This window comes from Sinocyclocheilus grahami, unplaced genomic scaffold (assembly GCF_001515645.1).
Source record: "Sinocyclocheilus grahami isolate Dianchi unplaced genomic scaffold, SAMN03320097.WGS_v1.1 scaffold266.1, whole genome shotgun sequence".
Taxonomy (NCBI): domain Eukaryota; kingdom Metazoa; phylum Chordata; class Actinopteri; order Cypriniformes; family Cyprinidae; genus Sinocyclocheilus; species Sinocyclocheilus grahami.
Window position 1 is genome coordinate 124,160 of NW_015505445.1, and position 21,677 is coordinate 145,836.

Genomic DNA, 21,677 nt, shown 5'->3' on the forward strand with positions numbered 1-21,677 from the left:
TATATATATATATATATATATATATATATATATATATATATATATATATATATATATATATATATATATTTATTGTTTTTTAAAATTATTTTAATTCTAATTATTTTATTTTAGTAATTAGAATTTTAATTCTAATCGTTTTATTTGAGTAATTTTTATTGTATATTTACAATATTATATATAAATAAGTGTAGCTTTAGTAATATATACAGTGGGCCACTGTATAAAAAACTATATATATATATTGTTTTTTAAAATTATTTTAATTCTAATTATTTTTTTAGTAATTAGAATTTTAATTCTAATTGTTTTAGTTTAGTAATTTTTTTATTAGTATTTAAATGCTTCTTCCACTGTGTGAAAATCATCAGATACAAAAATATTGTTTAAATAAATAGTTTATTTAAATAATCGACAAGTTTAATGAAGTTAGCTTTACAAAAATGTACTAAGAATATGCACACAAACAATATGAGTAAAACCGAATTACAATGCAAATTTATAATTTTGGTAAAAGAGAATATAAAATAAATTGTATTAAACACAATCTAGTGATCATCTTTGATAAAGATTCAAAGAAGCAAGGTTGCCATTTTCAAAAATAGTGCCTGGTAAATTGACTTGTGCGTGTTTTTCCCACGTCAAAATGAATTGAAGTAATATTATAAAGCGACAAAACTAACAGATTATAGTATGAAAGCTGATGGGTGAAGTTAAGATTAAACTATAATAATGCTACTGTTACAGTTGCGATGATTTTTGTTGTTGTAAAAATTAATCTTTTCTATGAACTGTTGCTTTACTGTATTTAGACAGTCTGGTGTCAGTTCATGCAGTTACATATAGGTTTCTCCACTAAAAAAAAAAAGAGCACGAAGCAGATGTCACTTGGTGTACATAAAACCACATCTGGAGGCAAAACTGTCTCCACCTACAGCCTCAACTATTACATTTGTGCTTTATATAATTTTAGTTGTTCTTGGTTAGTGCATGTTTGCTTGCTCTGTGCAAAGACAATTCATTAAATACTGCACTTCACCTCACTGGGTCTCTGCCCAACTGATCTAGCAAATTTTGCAAAAGCAAAAGGTAAAAACAGGAGAAGTAGAATTAAAACTAATTTAGTCTGAAGCAGCCATAAAAAGCTCTAAAGGTTATTGGCCACTCTAACAAGCAGCAGGAGTGAGCATTATCTCCCCAAACCGGAGAACATCCACACATATTTCAGCATTAAAATAACCGAAAAATGCTTTTTAGCGGTAGGGGGTGTCAGCACATCATTGGTCAGCACATCAAATAAATATGAGCAGCTTAAAAAATATTCAAAACATTATTTAAACAAGCAATAAAATGGGGTAAAAGCTTTGGGTTCTTTTCTACGAAATCCATTTAATTCCATTTACTGAAAAATGCTTTCTGGTTTGAGAGCTTGTATTGCTTGCAGGAGACAAAGAGAGAGATCAACTTTAAGCTACTTTAAAAGGAGCAAAATGTTGGATATTCTTTTTATTTTTTTGTGTGTTTTTTTTCAAAAAAAATATTTCATCTTAGGCAGCTTGGTTGCGTAATGTTTTCTTCTGGATATGCTATGCAAAAAAGAAAGAGCAAATTTGTTATGTGAAACATCAGTTTCACAAAACTATGTTCCAAAGTTGATTTAAAAAATAGGGTATCAGCTCACTCCATATTAAAAGCTGAAAAACAATTCTGATATGAAAATAAAATAAAAATTACAACAATACAACTTAAAATCCATACAACAGGCTATTCTTTCCAACATTTCTATCAAATACCCTTCTAAACATAGTAAGTTTCAGTTTATTTTGTGTTATGCATTGTCACTGAATATTGATTTATTTCCTCTTAAATTGTAACATTACATTGATTCAACATAACAATATTAAAAAGATACCCAGCTCTCATGTTCTGTTTCATCTCAAAATTGCATGTCAGTGTTCACTCACCATCCGTTCTGCAAGAACTAATGCGTCTTTCAGGGGTAAGTGGACACTTATATCACCGGTAAAGGGCGAACTCGCTACTAAGTGCCTTATTTCGCAACCTTCATTTTCACTTTGTTGGACTGGGTGTATATGTGTGAGCAAGTTTGAACAGTTGTCTACACATTAACACAGTAGAATTTCATCCACAGTGCATAAAACTAGAGCAAGGAGAGTGTGTGTGCATCGTTACCACCTGTACAGCTGCTCTCTAGGTCGCGGGTGCTTTAATTGGGCTTGTTTTGCTTCCCATCACGCAGACAGATACTTCATTGCAGCTCTAATGATCTCCACTAATTCTGCCTGTGACATGACAATGACAGCCCCTTATTTCAGTGTCAGAGACACCACGGTGCATTCCCTCTGTATCTGGCGATAAACACTGCTCCACAAACATTCTTTGGATTTACAAAACCTGTTTGGCAAAATATGAGTAGGATTATAGGATATAAAATTCAACCTGAAATCTAAATTCTTTCTTTATTCTTGATCTTAATGTGGACAATTAAATAACTGTTGTGTTGATGGGGACCCAGGTTCAGCTCCACTTTTTCTGTCAGATCTCAACTATGATATAAAATAAAAAAGGACAAAAAGCCACTAAAATAATATGAAATATTATAAAAACTAATACAATTATTACACATGTATATTATGAATATATACATACACTACCATTCAAAAGTTAGATTTTTGAAAGAAGTCTCTTATGCTCAACAAGGCAGCATTTATTTGATAAAAAATACCGTAAAATGTAAAATTTAAAAGACCTGCCTTCTATTTTAATATATGTAAAAAATGTAATTTATCACTGTGATGCCAAAGCTGAATATTCAGCAGTCATTACTCCAGTCTTCAGTGTCACATGATCCTTCAAAATCATTCTAATATGCTGATTTGCTGCCCAAGAAACATTTCTTGTTATTATTAATGTTTTACTGATCAAAATGTTTGTGGAAACCGTGATACATATTTGTTTTTTTCTGGAGTCGTCATTTAATAAAAAAAATCAGCATTTATTTGAAATGAAATATTTTTGTAATACAAATTTCTTTACTGTCACTTTTGATAAATTTAATGCATCCTTGCAAAAAATATATATATATAAAAATTAAGACGCATACTATACACATTTCTTCATGGTAAGGGTTCTGATAGAAGCTGACCTATCGAGCCACTCAAACCACCAGAGTTATAAAGGAACCACAGACACAATGTTTGCAGTCTTTGGGCAAAACCAATACCTGGGATAAAATAAAGTATTTATCAAAAACACTTTTTCAATCCATAAGAGATTTCTTCAGCCAGTATGTACACAATTCCAGAGGGAGAGCTCTAAAAATATTCTGTATGTTTGACACTGGAGCGTTATATTGTCATATGCTACTGTTGATGCTGGATGCAGAGGGGCCAATCACCTGTACACACACAAACGGAATATATCCAGAGGACATATGACACAAGGCATGAGAAATATTTCACAAGCCTTGCATCATGTCTTGCTCCATGACAACGTACAGCAATGAATAACACCACCACTAGGACTGACAAGACTTTTCTATGAGAACTTGCAAGCCATCTGAGGTTAACACAGGAAAGAAAAAACAAAGTTGACGTTTTAATTAAAACTAAGATATTTTAAGTCAAATTAAATGATGGCACCAGCACAATTAGTCAAGAACAGGTGCGTGCATCCTTTGGGATGAAGAGTCGGTTCAAAACTGCAAGAGTGCACCTCCTGTTCTTTAACCAGCATGTGTTGCGAACAACCGCATATCCCAGTCAGTCAATTAACAACGCATGCTCATTAAAAGATCCCGGAAGTGTCAAGAAAGACAAATGAAACACGACAGGTATTAAACTTTAGTCTCACTCACATTTTTCCTCATCAAATTACGTTAGCTCCTCAAAAACATCTCGGCTTGCTCTGCCAAACATGTTATGATACCTCAAATGAGTGTTAGGAGGAAGTCAGAGAGAGCAGGAGATGGTAGGAATGGGGCCGGTTTGCAATTTACATGAATAAAACATTTATCGATATATGCATATGCAGGAGAAAATGTCGAGCAAGCGCAACCAACAACAAAATGAAGCGGGTGCCAAAAAGAGAAACAAAAAATTGAGAATGGCTGGAAAGAAAACAGGGCCAGTGGTGAATCGCTGACATCACCAATTAGCAAGGGCTTGCCTGCGCAGCCATCTAGGGATGTGTGCGTCTTCATGCAGCAACGAGAAGAATAATTGCGTCCCCAGAGATGGAGCAGGTGAGTCCACCTGGAGCGAAACAAGGGCTTCTGTTACTCAGAAACAGTCTTGGCTTTCATCAACAAGAAGTCAGCTCCCCACTATTACTGTCATCAATGAACTGCAATGAAATTAAATGAAAGCTAATGAAAGCTTTAATGCAGTCACTTGCAAGGAAGCCAAGTGGCCCGGTATTAAGACGTCATCCAGCGAGAGATTATTTTTCACAAAGTCAGGAGGTACTTGAAATATCACAGGCACTGGAGTGACTCACTAAATTGATTATTTGGGGTTCTGGTCTCCTTCAAAGACCAGATGGAGAGACTGAGGCTACAGAAATGCAGATGTGGACGAGGATCGGGACAGCGCTGTATCACAGCCGCAGCTGTACTCCGCTAGATGCTCTTTTTGAGGAGTCCGCAGGGTTGTGGTAATAGGGCACTGCCGCTGTTGGCCTGGCAACGGGACACAGGGTGGGATAGACCAGATGCTGTTGTCCACAGAAAGGTTATTGCATCTATTGAACAACCAAGGGTGCAAATAGCAATTGAAAAAAAAAAAATAGCAATAACATGACAAAAGGTTGTACGTTTTTCTTATCTCATTTTCTCTCATCGCATTTGGAGGTTTACAGTGATTGAAGATAAAAAAATAAAAAAAAAGAAGTAGGGCCCTTTAATGAGAAACAGATGAAAATGCAAAATCTAGTCATAAAAATGTAATTTACAGTATAACGCAGTATGTCAGGGCAACATTTTGTAAGAATTCTACTGATTAGACGACTTGATTATTAAAATTTTAATAAAACAACTAAAACGCAAAGCAGAAAAATTACGATGAAAAACAGAATTTGGGAAAAATAAACTGGAATTTAGGAATAAATAAAACATTTAATAGGGCCCTAAAAATTTAATTTTTATTAAACTTTTAATAACTTGTTAAATTGTACATGTTTTATGATTCAATTCATTAGACATGCGTTCTGATGAATAAAATTTATTGAAACTATTAAAATGGAATGCAGAAAAATTAAAACAGAAAAAATGGAATCCAGTAAAAAATTTATGGAAATTGAATTTGGGAAAAAATAAATGTATTATATAAAATTAATTTCATAGGACCCGAAATAAGGAACAACAGAAAATAAATCGAAATATTCTATTCTAATTCTATTCTTTAAGAAAAAAAACTTGCCCCTTTTAGACTTGCGCTCTATTAATTTACTAATTGCTTGTTTCAAACTAGCTTCTTTAATCTTTTTGTATTCTATTTGTTTTCTTTTTATTTATTATACAATTAAAAAAATTGTGCGTGCTATCTTGTCTTGTGTGAACACGCGGCTTGTGAGTTTTCTCATTGCTACATGTTCGTGTTTTGTTTTGTGTGAGCACATGGCTTTTGTCTTTGATTTCGGTGTGCCATGTGCTCATGACAATTGTCTTGACCCCACCCATCTTGTTACCTGATTATTGGCTAATTTGTCCCACATGTGTTCCCTCATTGCCATCCTCATTTGCTCTCCATTTATTCTCCTTGTGTTTGCAGTCCCGGGTCAGTTCGTCACCCTATCTCCCTGGATGTGTCTTGCCAAGATCCTGCCTTGCCAGCCTGTTTTTCCCCCACGGGGTAGTTTTTGTTGTTGGTTTTGTTTTATGTTAATAAAAAGCCCTAACCTCTGTATACTTGAGTCCTCGCTCCATCCTTCGTCCCCAACCCTGACAGTACGAACTGACCCAAGATGAGGACTCAGCGGAGGAAGGGCTTGCGCCGTCCGCCGTCCGCCAGCCTCCACTCTCTCCAGCCCTCTCTATGAACGCATGCTCCAGTTCAAGTCCTTGAGCTCCCTCCATCAACAGGGGGCTGACCTGAGGGAGTTCGCCCTGGATTTCAGCATAACTGCAGAGGGACTGGGGTTCAATCATGTGGCCCTCAAGGACCTCTTTAAGTACGCCCTTGATGAGCCCCTCAACTGGTGGAGGACGAGAGGGCTGGATCACCTGTCATTTGAAGGGTTCGTCAAATTCCTAGCCCGTCAGGGGAATCCTCTGGCCGAAGAGGCTGTAGCGCCCCCAGAGACGGGCGAAGAGGCTGCAGTGCCCCCAGCAACTGCCGAGGAATCTGCAGCGCCCCCAGAGGTGGTCGAAGAGGCTGCAGCACCTCGGTCTCGTAAACGGAGGAGTAGGAGGAAGAATGGGTTCGCCTCACCACCCCTAGAGGTGACTGAAGATGCTGCAGCACTCCCAGAGGCATCTGAAGAAGTTGCAGCACCCCAAGTGACGGCCGGAGTGGCTGCAGCGGTCCCAGTGACGGCCGAAGAGGCGGCTGCGCCCCAAGAGGTGGCCATCAAAGTGGCAGTGCCGTGGTCTCTTGGCTCCCCTCCCTCCCTCCCTCCCCTCCTTGTCTCTGTGTTTAGATTTTTCCTGTCTTGTGTTGTCTGTGGTGTATCGGTCTTGTTGTCATGTTTGTTCTGGTCGTGTGCGGTCATGTTCCTGTCTTGTTTTTGGTGTTCCTCGTTTTTTTGAGGGGGGCTAGTGTCAGGGTTCTGTTACTTTGGTCTAGTGTAATTCATGGTTTTGTGACAGAGCCCTGACACTCCCATCATGTCATTGTTTTCATGTGAGCGTGCGGCTTCGAGAGTTTCATGTTGGAGCGTGGTGTTCAGACCCCTGCACTTCTACTCTTTGTAATGATCAGATTAAAGGTTGCTAAGTCTCAGCTATAGATGCTTTTATTAATAACAATTGGAGCAAAAAGACCAAGATCCAGAGTCTCAGGAGCAGGACCAGTTATTATTATTTATTTATTTTTTTTATGATGCTAACAAACATTTATAAAAATCAAACCCAGTAAAATCAAGCAAAAAGCTACAAAACTGTACCAAAATGTGCTATTATGGACATGCTACCATGGTCATAACATATTTTGGACACATATGGAAATACTATGGTGTTCTCTTGAAGTTTCCTGGAGTGGTACTGTGCAGTACCATAGTAAAATGGTGGTATCATAGTAAACTAAAACTAGAACCATTAAAAAAACATTTTACATTACATAAGTGTTAACTGAAACAAAATAAAACAAAAAACTTAAACATACTGTATTTCAAGGCAATGTTTCATTTAGTTTTATATATAACATGTTTAAGTCTAAAGCTATTTGCAAAATAAAATGTGAAAGTCTGTATATGTTCTATAAAGTGTACTATGCATGAAACTCGGATGTACTACATCCACCATGTTATGGTCACGTGACCTTCCAGTGTCAGTTGTGTCGCTTCATTGCCATTCACAAATCTTCTCCCGTGGCCTCATGGGATAGTAAAGTATCCATCGAATGCACACTTAAGAATCTGGATGGAAGTAGTAGGTCCTCCGGGTTCTTTTCACCTACTGTTTTTAGAATAATAGGAATTCGAACATGCTACTCTTTTGGCATACTGTTTTTTGCATACTATATAATAGGGAAGTATTCAATATCGGATGCAGCGAGTCACTTGTCGCCACCTACTGGTCTATCAGTGTAACCTGCAGAGAGAGTCTCTGAAAAAACAACAATCTGACTTTTGTTCCTAAAGTTTTGTTATACATTTTATGAAATTTAAAATCATTACCAACCAACTATTCTTTTTATTTGTTTGTTTGTTTTTTCAGCACATTTAATTATTAGTGTCTAATTGGCATTTGTGTTTTGGGGTAAGCTTTCAATATGAAAAAATAAGGCAATAATGAGAGTAATAACACGGCAAACTTTGATAGGAATATCTCATTGTTATTTCTACCCTGTTCAACTCCGTTCGGTTCTGTGACACATCATTTACTGGGGCATTGTCAGCATGCAGACTGCAATGCTGGATCAATGCAGAGCAAGAGGACCTGCGATTGGTTCGGGGCTCTTGCCACGCTCCAATCATTGATCAAGCCCCTGAAAATTCATGAGCAAAAATTCCAACATGTATTGAAGTCTTTCATAAATCTGCTCCTGAGAGTATTAGTTCCGCTGTGTGGCTAAATCATGGGCTGTCAATAATTCAGCTGAAATAATTCACTTCTCAAGTGCTTCTGACAGCCAAAATATATAAACTATGCATGATAATGAACAAAATCAGTAGCGGCAGCTGCTAAGACTAGTTTGGGTTTGATTAATGAGGTATTAATTCTCTACTCTTTGTAATGATCAGATTAAAGGTTGCTAAGTCTCAGCTATAGATGCTTTTATTAATAACAATTGGAGCAAAAAGACCAAGATCCAGAGTCTCAGGAGCAGGACCAGTTATTATTATTATATTTTTTTTTTTATGATGCTAACAAACATTTATAAAAATCAAACCCAGTAAAATCAAGCAAAAAGCTACAAAACTGTACCAAAATGTGCTATTATGGACATGCTACCATGGTCATAACATATTTTGGACACATATGGAAATACTATGGTGTTCTCTTGAAGTTTCCTGGAGTGGTACTGTGCAGTACCATAGTAAAATGGTGGTATCATAGTAAACTAAAACTAGAACCATTAAAAAAACATTTTACATTACATAAGTGTTAACTGAAACAAAATAAAACAAAAAACTTAAACATACTGTATTTCAAGGCAATGTTTCATTTAGTTTAACTTCATGCACTAAAAAACTAAACAAAATTAAGTAAAAAATTAACAGAAACTAATAAACATTATTTTACATATTATACATAAACATTATTATATAGTATCTCAGCGATACCAAAATACTGGTTGGTGTTTGATCGTTCATATGTTTGTGTGATGGCAAATGCAATATAAGATTTATTATGGTATTTACATTTATTAGTAATATTAAGAATCACAATAATGAATACTGCAATTAATATAGTCATTAGCGTTAACTGTTCAACTTCAACTTCCCACACAGGTCCAACAGGTCAGCAGTTTTAATATGGCCTTGAATGAGCTGAATATAGAGCCGAAACGTTTTTACTTTTTTATTACTAAAAGTAAACAAGTTCTAATGGCTAAATAGAAATAGTTTAACTGCATAATGTTCAAAACATCTCATTTATTGAAGTCTGACATTCTCTATTCACATGTCCATAACGCCGCCACTAAATGATGTGTCAGACATCTCAAGAATGTCAAACTTTAAAGCTGCTTGCATAATACAGAATGCAACACTTTTATATTCAATTCATTGCAGTGTCTGTCACCATGACAACATACCGTACCTTTTCCTTCACAATTCTGTGTGTGACGGTGATCTCAAATGCCACGTCTCAAAATCAGGCTTGGCAAAGAGCCGGAATCATTCAATTGAGCATCAAGTCAAAAACTCCAGTTAACTTTTCTTGCTCTCTCTCTCGCCTGAGTGTGGATTTGAAAATTCAAGTATTATTCATAAGGATAAAAGGAACTATGTCGGTAAAAAAGGGATGTCTCAAGGTGAGAACATCAAACTGAGAGCCCTTGTGTTCGGTTTCTCATACTGAAGACAAATGGCTCCTTACTGTAGTTACTTCAGCTTTACAGCTAAAGACTTGCAGGAAAATGTAATCCGTTTAATTGAAAACACTCGCATTGCTAGAGATTTCAGTATGTCTTTTAAAATAAACCCATTGAAGATTACAAACTTTAAACTTTTAAAATCCCATTTCAAATACACAAACTGCAATCTCTGTGACCAGGTGACCATGTGAATTTACAGATCTCACCACAAACCACAATGTGAATAGAGAATAACTTGCAACGAGCAGACAAGGCAAAACCTTCTTTAGAAAATCCAAAATCTATTGCATTAATTTCCGCATAACATAAGCCACGGGCAGAGCAGCTTTTCCATGCTCAGCTCTTATAGATACGAGCAGATAAGTCTGTTTAGAACCCAGACTTGAAGCCAATTGTGTGCTTGTTCTCCCTTGGGTTTGGAAAAGGCTAAACTTAGAGATACAGTCCGCTCTTTTCATGAAAAGAGCTACGATATCTGTAAATCCAACCATGGCAGACGACACACGGTTTGCCCTGGTGAACTTTCGAGAAAATTTATTCCTCCATGCTCAATGAGGCCTACGACACATCTGATCATGCATTTGCAGAAAGGGAGCGACAGAAAGCTATATAAATTGGTTCAAGGTCAGGGAAACGATGGAGGTGCAGCCCGTATTGTTCATGCTCTGCGGGAGCTATTAGAGTGAATGGGGTTCTGTGAGATGGGGCTAGTCCGGCGCCAAAGGGGAATATCCATCTTTGGGTTGATAAACGATAATGGAAAGAGAAAGATATTAGTACTTCAGCCACATGTGGATATGATCTATATTAAATATTGAGATGTGGAAAGAATGGAAATAATCATGGCGAATGTTTTATGCTGCTTTGAATAAATGCATATTGCTTTTACAGGGAAGGTGGCCATTCAGATTTCATTCTGACTTGCATGTCTGATTAGTGGTGTGCACAGACACAGAAAAAGTACTAAAAAAGTACAGTTATAACTGTATTTCAAGTGTCCTGAAGCCATCCAATAGATTTGTGTGAGGGAACTATTAATGAATTTTTGTTAACTGAAATAAACTGAAATTATATAAAATACCAATATTACAAACTTAAATAAACTTCAACAAATGAAATGAAGCATGTTTAGACTGAAGTACTAAAATTACTTCAACTGAATATGTAATAAAAAAAGTAAAGCTAACAAAAACTAATACAAATGAGAAAAGCACACAACAAAATTACTAAAACTGAAATTAACTGAAAATATATCAAAATAAATGAATTCAAAATATGAATAAATACTACAATATAAATTTATAAATAATAATAAAATAAATGAAAAAAATTTTTACATTTTACTACATGTTATTTCAATATATTTGGCTTTAAGAAATTAAAATTAAGCCAATATTGTGGACTTTTAGGGTTACTATTATTTGTACTACACAATTATGATATTAAAGTATTGGGAATATAATGAGAATCACCATTGAAAATTACAAGAATTACACAAAATAAAAAATAAAATGTTTGGACGTTATGGTGAAGAGAATTTTGTTGGAAAATGTAATTGTCATGAAAATAATGTCACAGATAATGCAAAAAAATATCCAAAATTTGATCCAAAAATGTTAGACCTGTTCTTAGTACTACTGTAACTAAACTTTTTCCAGTGCTGTCTGTCCTTTTCTTCACAAAGTTATCTCGGTCTACCTCTCTAGTTGTGGTGCAATACACATCTCCCCTTTCAATGTACGTTTCTAAGACTGGCATACCAGAAAGAACAAACATCATATCTTCCAACTGGATGACAAAGTGCTCTTTTTGACCTCTTTTTCATCTACAACCCCTTCCTCTCCTTTGTCGGGATATTGTTTCGAAGTTCCAGGTCTCTGCCTGTGAGCAACACTTGCCCGAGGCAAAGTCTATTGGCCTTCCCATGAGACACAGAAATTTGTCTGGAGAAAGTGGCCCCTCTGATCTACATGAAAGCAGCATCTCCCAGCCAGAGGCTCAAAGAAACAGCAACAAATACGTAAAGCAAATCAGCAAGAAAAACCACACAGATTCAACATCCAAATCTCTCACAACAGGCACCTGTGTAAACCTGCCCTCAAAATATGACAAAGAGGCACAATAAGAAATCACAGGAAATATAACGACATGAGCTGGGATTTTTGGATGAGTGACAAGCATATTTTCACTACAGAGAAACTTGGCACAGGAATCTGCTTGATGACTTCAATTTGTTTCAGGGGTGACAAGGGATTTGCATGGGGCCAAATGTTGGGATTTATTTGCATAGAATTCTCATGCCACAGTGACACCTTTGATTTTGTTCACCCTCACATTATCCCTCTCTCACTCTTTCTCTGTCTAGTCATTTTGGTAGGTGGGCAGTCCATATGCCTATCCTATACACAGTCCACTCCCAAAGTACAAAACAATTCTTCGATGAAGTAAATAATGAAAATAACCAGAAATCGACTTGTTTGGTTTAAAAAAAAAAAGAAGAGAAAAAGAAAACACTTTAAGTTCAGGACAAAAAAAGAAGCAGTACACTGAAGCTATTTAAGGAATAATACATATATACACACACAATGCCATTCAAAAGTTTGGGATCAGTGAGATTTTTAATGTTTTTTAAGTAAGTCTCTAATGCTCATCAAGGCTGCATTTATTTGATCAAAAATACAGAAAATACAGTAATATTGTGAAATATTATTACTGTTTAAAATAACAGTTTTCTAATTTAATATACTAATATATTAATATTAATATCATATTTTAATAGAATTTTATTATAATTTATTCCTGTGATTCAAAGCTGAATTTTCATCAGCCAGTCTTCAGTTTCACATGATCCTTCAGAAATCATTCTAATTGTTAAAGTAATATGATTTATTATCAATGCTGGAAATAGTTGTGCTGCTTAATATATATATATTTTTGGAACCAGTACTTTTTTCAGGATTCTATGATGAATAAAAAGTTAAAAAGAACAGTATTATTCAAAATATATTCTATATATATTCTAACAATACAAGTCTTTACTATTCATTTTCATCAATTTAGCATCCTTGTTGAATAAAAGTAATAATCTCTTTCAAAAAAAAAAGAAAGAACTGAACCCAAACTTTTGAATGGTTGTGTATTGTTACAGAAGTAAAAATTATTATAAAAAAAATTTAAAAAAGCATTTATCAAGTTCCAAAACAACTATTTCACTTATTAGAAACATAACCCAGACAAAATGAATCAGTGAATCAAATAATTTTCAAAAAACACACACACTAACCCTACTCCTAAACCTACCCCTTACAGGAAACTTTGTGCTATTTCAGATTTTCAATACACTCCATTCCGTGTGATTTATAAGCATTTTGAAAAGTGGGGACATGGGGTAATGTCCTGAAAAGTCACCTTCTCCTTAATACCTATGTCATACCTTCATTACACACACACAAGACTATGTTTGTAAAATGTTTGTCTTGATACACAACAAGTGAAAAGTATCTTGAAAAAAAACCCCCCAGCTCTTTTTAAATTAGTAGCATTGCTACCGTTTCATACTGCTACTTCATAACTCCCCATACACTGGTAGTAACTAAATCAATTAATTACATGAAAGCAAACCAGGCTTCTAACCAACTAACGGGCTTGGTTTCAGGCCCACCTGAAAAAGCTACAGCACCTCAAATTACTCTCACATCAAATAGACACAGGATTTATTCTTGCTTACGCAACTCTCAGTGTCTATATTTGGAGATCAATAAAGCTTATACCATGTGGACTCAGCCCTCTAATCTGGGCAAAGGCAATCAAATCTCTGATGCATAAAAACCCGAAGTGTCACTAGAACAAATGACTGATGTCAGTACAGTTGTTACTCATAGTTTCATCATTCCATGTGAACTCAATTTATCAAAACATGCAATTCACAAATGTTAGAAAATGTTCACAAAAAGGCAACATTTACACTACAGCTAAATGTGAACCAAAACTAGAAATTCCCCCCCTTATATATATATTATTACATTTTCATTAAAAAAAATGTCTGTCTGTCAGTTTAATATTTTTGTGGAAACCATGATACATTTTTTTTCAGATTTTTTTGATAAATGGAAAGTTCAGAAGAACAAGCATTTATTTGAAAAATTTACTTTTGTAACATAAATGTTCTTATTGTCATTTTTGATAAATCTGATGTATGTTTGTTGAATAATAGTAAAAATTATAATTAAAATTTTTTTTTAATCTTACTGACCACAAAATTCTGGATGCTAGATTACTATTATTTTTAATTGATTGCATTAGTGACTGTATATATTTCATATACTTGTTAAATCCTTTGCTGTTTCTTCTGATCAATGTACGTTAAAATTTAATAAAAACATTTTGAATCAAACTGAAAAAAAAAGAAAGAATCTGAATTGCTGTATCACTCAAAACAAAACAATCACATGATACAAATACTACAGTAAATGATTATATGGAATTTGTGGATGATTTTTTACAGTGAACATACCAGTGAGGTGGGTCTTTATGCATGCAGGTCACACTGTTGCCTGTTCTGACCGGTGTCTGATATGGGCCACATTTAAAAGGTCATGTCCACAACCTCACCAAAAAAATAAATAAACTCAGATTTGAGCAGAAAATTGGAATTCTGGTCTGTACTATGCAATATAATAAGAGTGCCTTTGTCTGTGATACTAATGAGGACAAAAGAAGAGCTAAAAGTCCTCACCACACATGAAAACTAAACATGTATTCCAGCTGGTATAGAGTCATGTAGCGCACACACGCACGCGGATACACGCATACCGATCCACACGCACGCAAACCAATTAAGATTCCTATTACCAATTCATATTCACAAGCACAGAGGCGTGTGGAATATGTGGTGTGAAATGTGATAACATACGATATACAGCTCAATGACAACACTATTTCTTGCAAGTAGAAAGACAAACACTCGGGATATATGCACGCTCTACATCCGCACACAAACAGCTTTGAAGAAAAAGATTACACAATGTGCTTGCATAGTTTTTCAATATAGAGAGTCGTGGAGGCGAGTCATTTGGTGTTCTGTTAGCATTTGAATGCGCCGTGCCAGCGGTGGGTCGGGCAGACAGTGCTTCTTAGAACATAACACCTCACGGAAGGCAAAAAGTGTTTTGTGAAAACGCTGTTTACAGAATCCCCACTGGACCTCGCCTTTACAAGAATAACTTGGTCACCAAATTATGGGTTTCTGGGTCCCGCTGTCTGCCTTTTCACCTGTGAGTGGTCTATATAAACCCGACATACAAAATAAAAGCATATAGGCACAAAGACTGTGTCTGAGCTGATTGCTATAATAACGTTCTAACCCACAAACTAATCAGAAAAGAAGATGTTCTTAAAATATTTTACGCCCACAGTACAAGCAAGTTCAAGTCTACTGACAGCCCTTTGTATACAGAAAACAAAGACAATAGCAGGAAAGGACTTTACGATAGCCTAATTAATTAAAAGAATATCCTTGCTTATTTTTAATCTGATGTAATGCATTTGAACGTAAAATTTTAACATTAAACATGACTTTTGAAAGATGCAGAGGGCAAGTTTTCAGTGAAAAACAACTTCAATTTCAATCTTCTCAGACAAAGTTTCAGAAGAATAGTAAACTATTTAAAATGATTTTTTTTTTTACATTTTAGAGCTTGATGGCCTCAGTCCCTTTCTATTTTCACGGTATAAAAAAAATTGTGGACACTCTTAAAAATACAGGTTTCAAAAGGGGGTTTTCATCAGTGATGCCTTAGAAGAACTATTTGTGGTTCCCCAAAGAGCCTTTTATTGAACAGTTCTTAAAAGAACCGAACATTTTTTTTCTTAGTGTGAAGAACATTTAAAAAAATCTAAAGACCCTTTTTCCACTATAAAATACCTTTTCTGGAATGAAAAGCTTTTATGGATGTTAAAGGTTCTTCATGGAACTATAAATGCCTTTATAAACCTTTATTTTTAAGTCAACTTTGGGGAAAAGAAAAGTTGTACATGTTTGGAACTACTTAATTTTGTTCCAAAAACTAATTTTATTTTAATTTCTTTTTCCCAGAACTGAAACACCAAACGTCTCCGATGCTTTGTGGAATTAGGAATAGAATCCTTTTTGTTTGCAAAAATCCTGCTTCCTATTAGCAGCTGAGGGCAAAGAGCACTTCACTGACTGGAAGAAATTTGTAATCAATGACGAAAAAGGTGGGCAAATTTAACAGCTTAGCTGGTAAGGGAAAATGTCAAGTGATTTGTTTCTAAGGCTCAAGCAGTGAACCTCCAAACACATGCTTCAACTAAGCCACTGACAGCTAGAAACAAACATCTCAGACCTGTTAAGTTCAACTCACCTGCTCAAATGCTAAACCAAATCACGATTTAACTACATTCACCCACGCGGTCTCCAATTTCCTTTCATTGCATCATTTTCTGTTTTGATTTACCTCCATGGAATGCTACAATGTCACTTTGTGTCTTTTCAGATGGTGTCTCAGATGGATAAATCAAATGGCATAGAATAGGGGAATTAAGGTTGAACGGGATGACGGTAAAAATGTGCCAAACTCTGCCTTTTGCCGCTGTTATATGTGTGTATGATTGTGTGTGTCTGTATAAAATGTGGTTGTTTAATACATAGCTTATTTTTCATTGAATTTCCAGAAGAAATAAATAGACATACCAAACCCTGATATAAAATGCCAATACGGAGAAATTGATACTTTACCCCAAAATGAAAATGCTGTCATTATTTACCTCTATGACGTTTTTCCCCTATGCAGAACAAAAAATAATCTTGAATAATGTTTTGCACACCATTGGATCCCATTGAAAAAAAGAAAGGCATACAGGTTTGAGATAAAATAAAATAAAAATAAATGGATAGTTCAGCCAAAATGTTTTATTTTGTGATAATTTATTCACTCTCATGTCATTCCAAATCTGTATACCTTTCTTTCCTCTGCAGAACACAAACAAAGATATTTTGATTAATGTTTTCCCCAACATTGGACCCCATTGACTCTGCTATTGTTTGTACACAAAAGAAAGTCATACAGGTTTGGAAAGACATGAGGGCGAGCTAGTAAATAATGACAGAATTTTCATTTTTGAGTCATATCTTCTGCCAAAAAGAGAAAATCATGTTGCTTGAAATATTCTTTGAATCATGACAGTGTGTTGAAGAAACCCAAATCTAAAATAATGAGCCTGGCACTGAGTCAATGAGAACAAGAGAAACAGACAGGGAATTAGAATGCAGCGTGTGTTTGGTTGAAGTGTGTGTGATGCTAAGGTAATCACATGCTAACTGGGTGGGCGATCAGGGTGGAGTGACGTGTGTGTGTGTGTGTGTGTGTGTGTGTGTGTGTGTGTAGCAGACAGCTCGCCCCTGTCACTATGCACTGCTGTGAGAGAACAAAGAAAGATGCCTAGCAGGGGATGGAGATCATTGCAGTCCCCTCTCAGCATTCTGAGCAGTCGCCCTGCCAAACCTCGCCTTTTCAGGGGCAAACCTTCCTAGTCTCTGCTGTTCGGCAGGTTGCACGACCTTTCCTGTCAGTTCAGCGTTAAAAAGGAGTACAACACTACATCAACCAGTGCCACCCACCACTAACTGAAAATACAAGGGAAAAACAAAGATCCCTCAGTGCAAGAAAGTCAAGCACCACCAAACACAGTGTCTTTTCTGATCCAAGCATGTGTTGGGAGATAATGTAACTGAACAGATTAAAAGAATAGTTCACCCATAACTGAAGAGTTTGTCACTATTTACTCAACCTCATGTCATTCTCATTCATCGTAATTACATGGAAAAGAGCAACCAGTATGGAAGAAAATAAGTCTGGTTTGGAAAGACATGAGGGGAGTGTATTTACCTTTGAAAGGGAACTTCAGTCTTCAAATACACTGCGAATTTTGACGACATTAAAAAGTGAAGTTCAGACAATTTTCATGGAATTTATTCTACTCCTTTCAGCAGCTGAAAGGATGCAACTGCATTTTCAATGTTGTCATATATATGCTACCGATTTAAAAGACACATACTCACTCACTTCCACATTTTAGAATAATATGTCAATCAGATCATAACTATCTTATATTTTAGCTTCTTCAAAGTCACTACTCCTTGTGGACATTCTCTCGAACAACTTAATGAGGATCCTCAGATGCTTTTGAAACAGTACTAAACAAGCTGTTGCTGGCTTGTTTACAATAAAATAAATGAAAATATTATGGTGATAGAATTACAAAATTTACCAACAAAATAAATAAATCACAAAATATATGTTGTGCTTGAATTAGGCTGCCACGTTTGAATTACCAAAACTAAAGGTAAAGAAAATGCTGAAATATAAATTATTGATAATTTGTGGCATCTGTGTGCATCTCTTTCATTCCTTAAATGTAAACTAGAGTAAATGATTAGCAGGATGTCATCTCACAAAGTAGCAGTTGATTAAATACTTAAAAGGTGGTAAAAAGTGCTAATTTCACAGACAGTGTTAAGTATGAGAAATGGAACTGCTTTAAATCAGATTATGATTAATGTAAAAGAGACCTCAGGCAAAAGTATTAATAGAGATAATAGCCATGTTAATTGGTCCATAATGAAATGCATTCAAGATAAGAGTTTTGAATACATACATATCGCCATTTCCTCTCTTTGTACATTAATTAACAACAAAGACATTATAGATAGTTGGGGGGTTACTTCCCAACAGCCCTAATTTTCTCTTTTAAGACACTATGAGTGGGAAGGACCATTGACTTCAATGGTGTTGCATGGTTTGAACTTTATAGATTTGTAACTATTTGGTGTTGACTTAATAGTCATTGGGGAACAATATTCCTAGTATTTCCCTCTAATCATTCACCTCACAAAACACAAAATAAACAATGATAACATTTGCCAGTGATTATGAGAATGAGACGAAAAATACACTTTATTTGTGAACTAAACAATTTTTTTCAAGATACTGTTGATGATGATGATAATGTACAGTATATATATATATCAGATCATTTGTATTTTCACACAAAGTGATTTGCAGGGCCAGAGTTTCTGGTCGATTACGAAAGCCTAAATTTAGCAACAGTTCCCTGCGAATATAATGTTATGATGACATCAAAACAATTCAGACATTTGAATTCTGAACCGCAGTGATACATACTTGAAGCCTTTAACAGTTCATATGTTGAATTTTAACAAAATACATTTGACTACCACGCGCTACCCAGAAGCCATCCCCCTGCGTGCAGCTAACACTAAGAACATCGCCCGTGAGCTGTTTCTCCTGGCCAGCTGAGTCGGGATACCCAAGGAAGTGCTGACTGACCAGGGCACCCCGTTCATGTCCCGGGAGATGGTCGACCTCTCTGGCGCACACGAGGAAAGGTGGAAGAGGAGCTCCAGGCGGAAACTATTGTCTGTTTTGTTTCTTCTCCTCTTGTGCAGAGACCGACGACGCTCTGGACGAGTGACCAGCAGCCCTGCATGAGCACCGAGTGACCCACCCCCCCGAGCACTGTGTAATCCTATGCACAGACACTTCACCTGCGCACGTATAGCACCACTTGTGAATAAAGCTCCCTCCCGGGGTACTTTTTGCCAGTTCTGTGTCTGTGGCCTCATTCAACGGACAGCCTCATTGTGTTTATATTGTATTCTAGGCAATCAAGGCACAAAATATTTTATAATTTTATCTAAAGATTCATTATTTCTTTAGGTCAATATAATAAAAACAAGCAGAGATGACAATATTTTAAATCAAAATCAAAAAGAAAAATATTTTCATAAATAAAATGCATACTTGTAAAAGCCATTAACATTTCTTGCACGGTGTAACATTATGATAAAAACAAAAAACAAACAAACAATACAATTAAAACAATACAATAAAATTAAATTAAATAAATTTGACACGCACACATACTCACACACACATATACATACATATATATATATATACACATACATACAAATACATACATATACAGTATATACATATATACATACATATATATACAGTCATGTGAAAAAGAAAGGACACCCTATTGAATTCCATGGTTTTCTGTGTCAGGACATAATAAAAAATCATCTGGTCCTTGGCAGGTATTAAAATTCAGAAAATAAAATCTTCCCTCCCGGGGTACTTTTTGCCAGTTCTGTGTCTGTGGTCTCATTCACCCCCCGACAATATACACATACACACACATATACATATATATATACACACACTTGTACACACACACACACACAATATCTGCATTAGGTCACAATAGAGTGAATTTTGAACAGAAACTTTGGATTAATCTCATACGGTCACTGATCATTGGCGAGCCCTGACTTTCTGAAAAGCCCTGCATGGATTGAGGCGCGTGAACCAGGATCATGAATCCCAGACAGTTTATATTATACAGGAGCATTGACAGTTAAAGTTCTGATTTTATTGTTGTTTGTATTGTTATGTTGCTGTCACACTCCTGAGGAGTGGGGAGCGAGGAGATGAGGAGACATAGGAATAAACTTAAATAAATAGACTTTAATAAACTAAAAGGCTGGAACATCAGGAATCAGGAGACATATAATGACGTAAGACACCGAACCAGGAAACTAGGAACAGAACACTCTTTAAATACACCACTGAGCGAGGGGATAACGATACACACCTGAGACAAATAAAACACACTAGGAGCAGGAACAGGAAGAACCAAATATGGGCAATCAACACAAGGATAAACTGAGTAACGGGGAGCACATGGGGAGCAAAACACAACACAGGAACACAGGTCTGACATGGGCGTGACATTACCTCCCCCTCCCGGAAGGCATGTCCACGCACCTCATAACTTCCAACGGGGAGGGGGGGGGGGCACTCTGAAGGCCTCTAGGGACAGGCTCAGGACGGAAGGCCTTCAGGGTGGTACCCATTCCGGGACCTATGGCAGATCAGGCAGTTTAGGGAGCCATGGTGAAGCAGACAGTTCTAGGGGTTATGGCGGAGCGGGCAGCTTGGGGAGCTATGGCGGAGGAAGCATACTAGGAAGCCATGTTCGAGCAGGTAGACTAGGGAGCCATGGCAGAGTAGGGGGCTCAGGGGGCCATGGCGGAGCAGGGAGCTCAGGGGGCCATGGCGGAGCAGGGAGCTCGGGGAGTTTGGAGAGCCATGGCGGAGCAGGGAGCTCAGGGGGCCATGGCGGAGCAGGCAGTCCAGGGAGCCATGGCAGAGCAGGGAGCTCAGATGTTCATGGCTGGGTGGCCTCCGTGGCCTTGGCACTTGGCCCAGCTTCTACGGCCGGAGTTCTATAGACCCCCCAAAATTCCTTGGGGAAAATTTCGGGTTCTGAGGCCCTCAGTGGGCCAGATGTAGGAACAACGGCCCACCCTGGGCTTGATTTGGGATCTGAGGCCCTTCGTGGGCCTGACATAGGAGCAGCGGCCCTCCCTGGGCCGGATGTGGGAACAAGAGCCCTCTCTGGGCTGGACTGGGGAACAGGAGCCCTTCCTGGGCTGGGCGTAGGAGCGCGAGCCCTCTCTGGGCTTAACTTGGGAACGGAGTCTTTCTCTGGGCTTCACTTGGGAACTGGAGCCCTCTCTGGGCTAAACTCAGGAACTGGACGTGAAAACAGCAACCCTCTCTCGACTCGGGACTGGGGCAAAAGCCATGTCTTGACTCTGGTCAGTGGCTGGAGCCGACACTGGAGCAAGCTCAGGTGCTGGAGACGACACTAGAGCAGACTAAGGGGCTGGAGTGGAGAGCACATGGGGAGCAAAACACAACAACACAGAAACACAGGTCTGACATGGGTGTGACAGTTGCAGAGTTTTACTTGGCAATGTTTAATATATATTTCTGTCATGACAACTCTCGGAAGGATTGGCATGGTAATGTACATGTTAATGTATTTGATATTGGCGGAATAGAT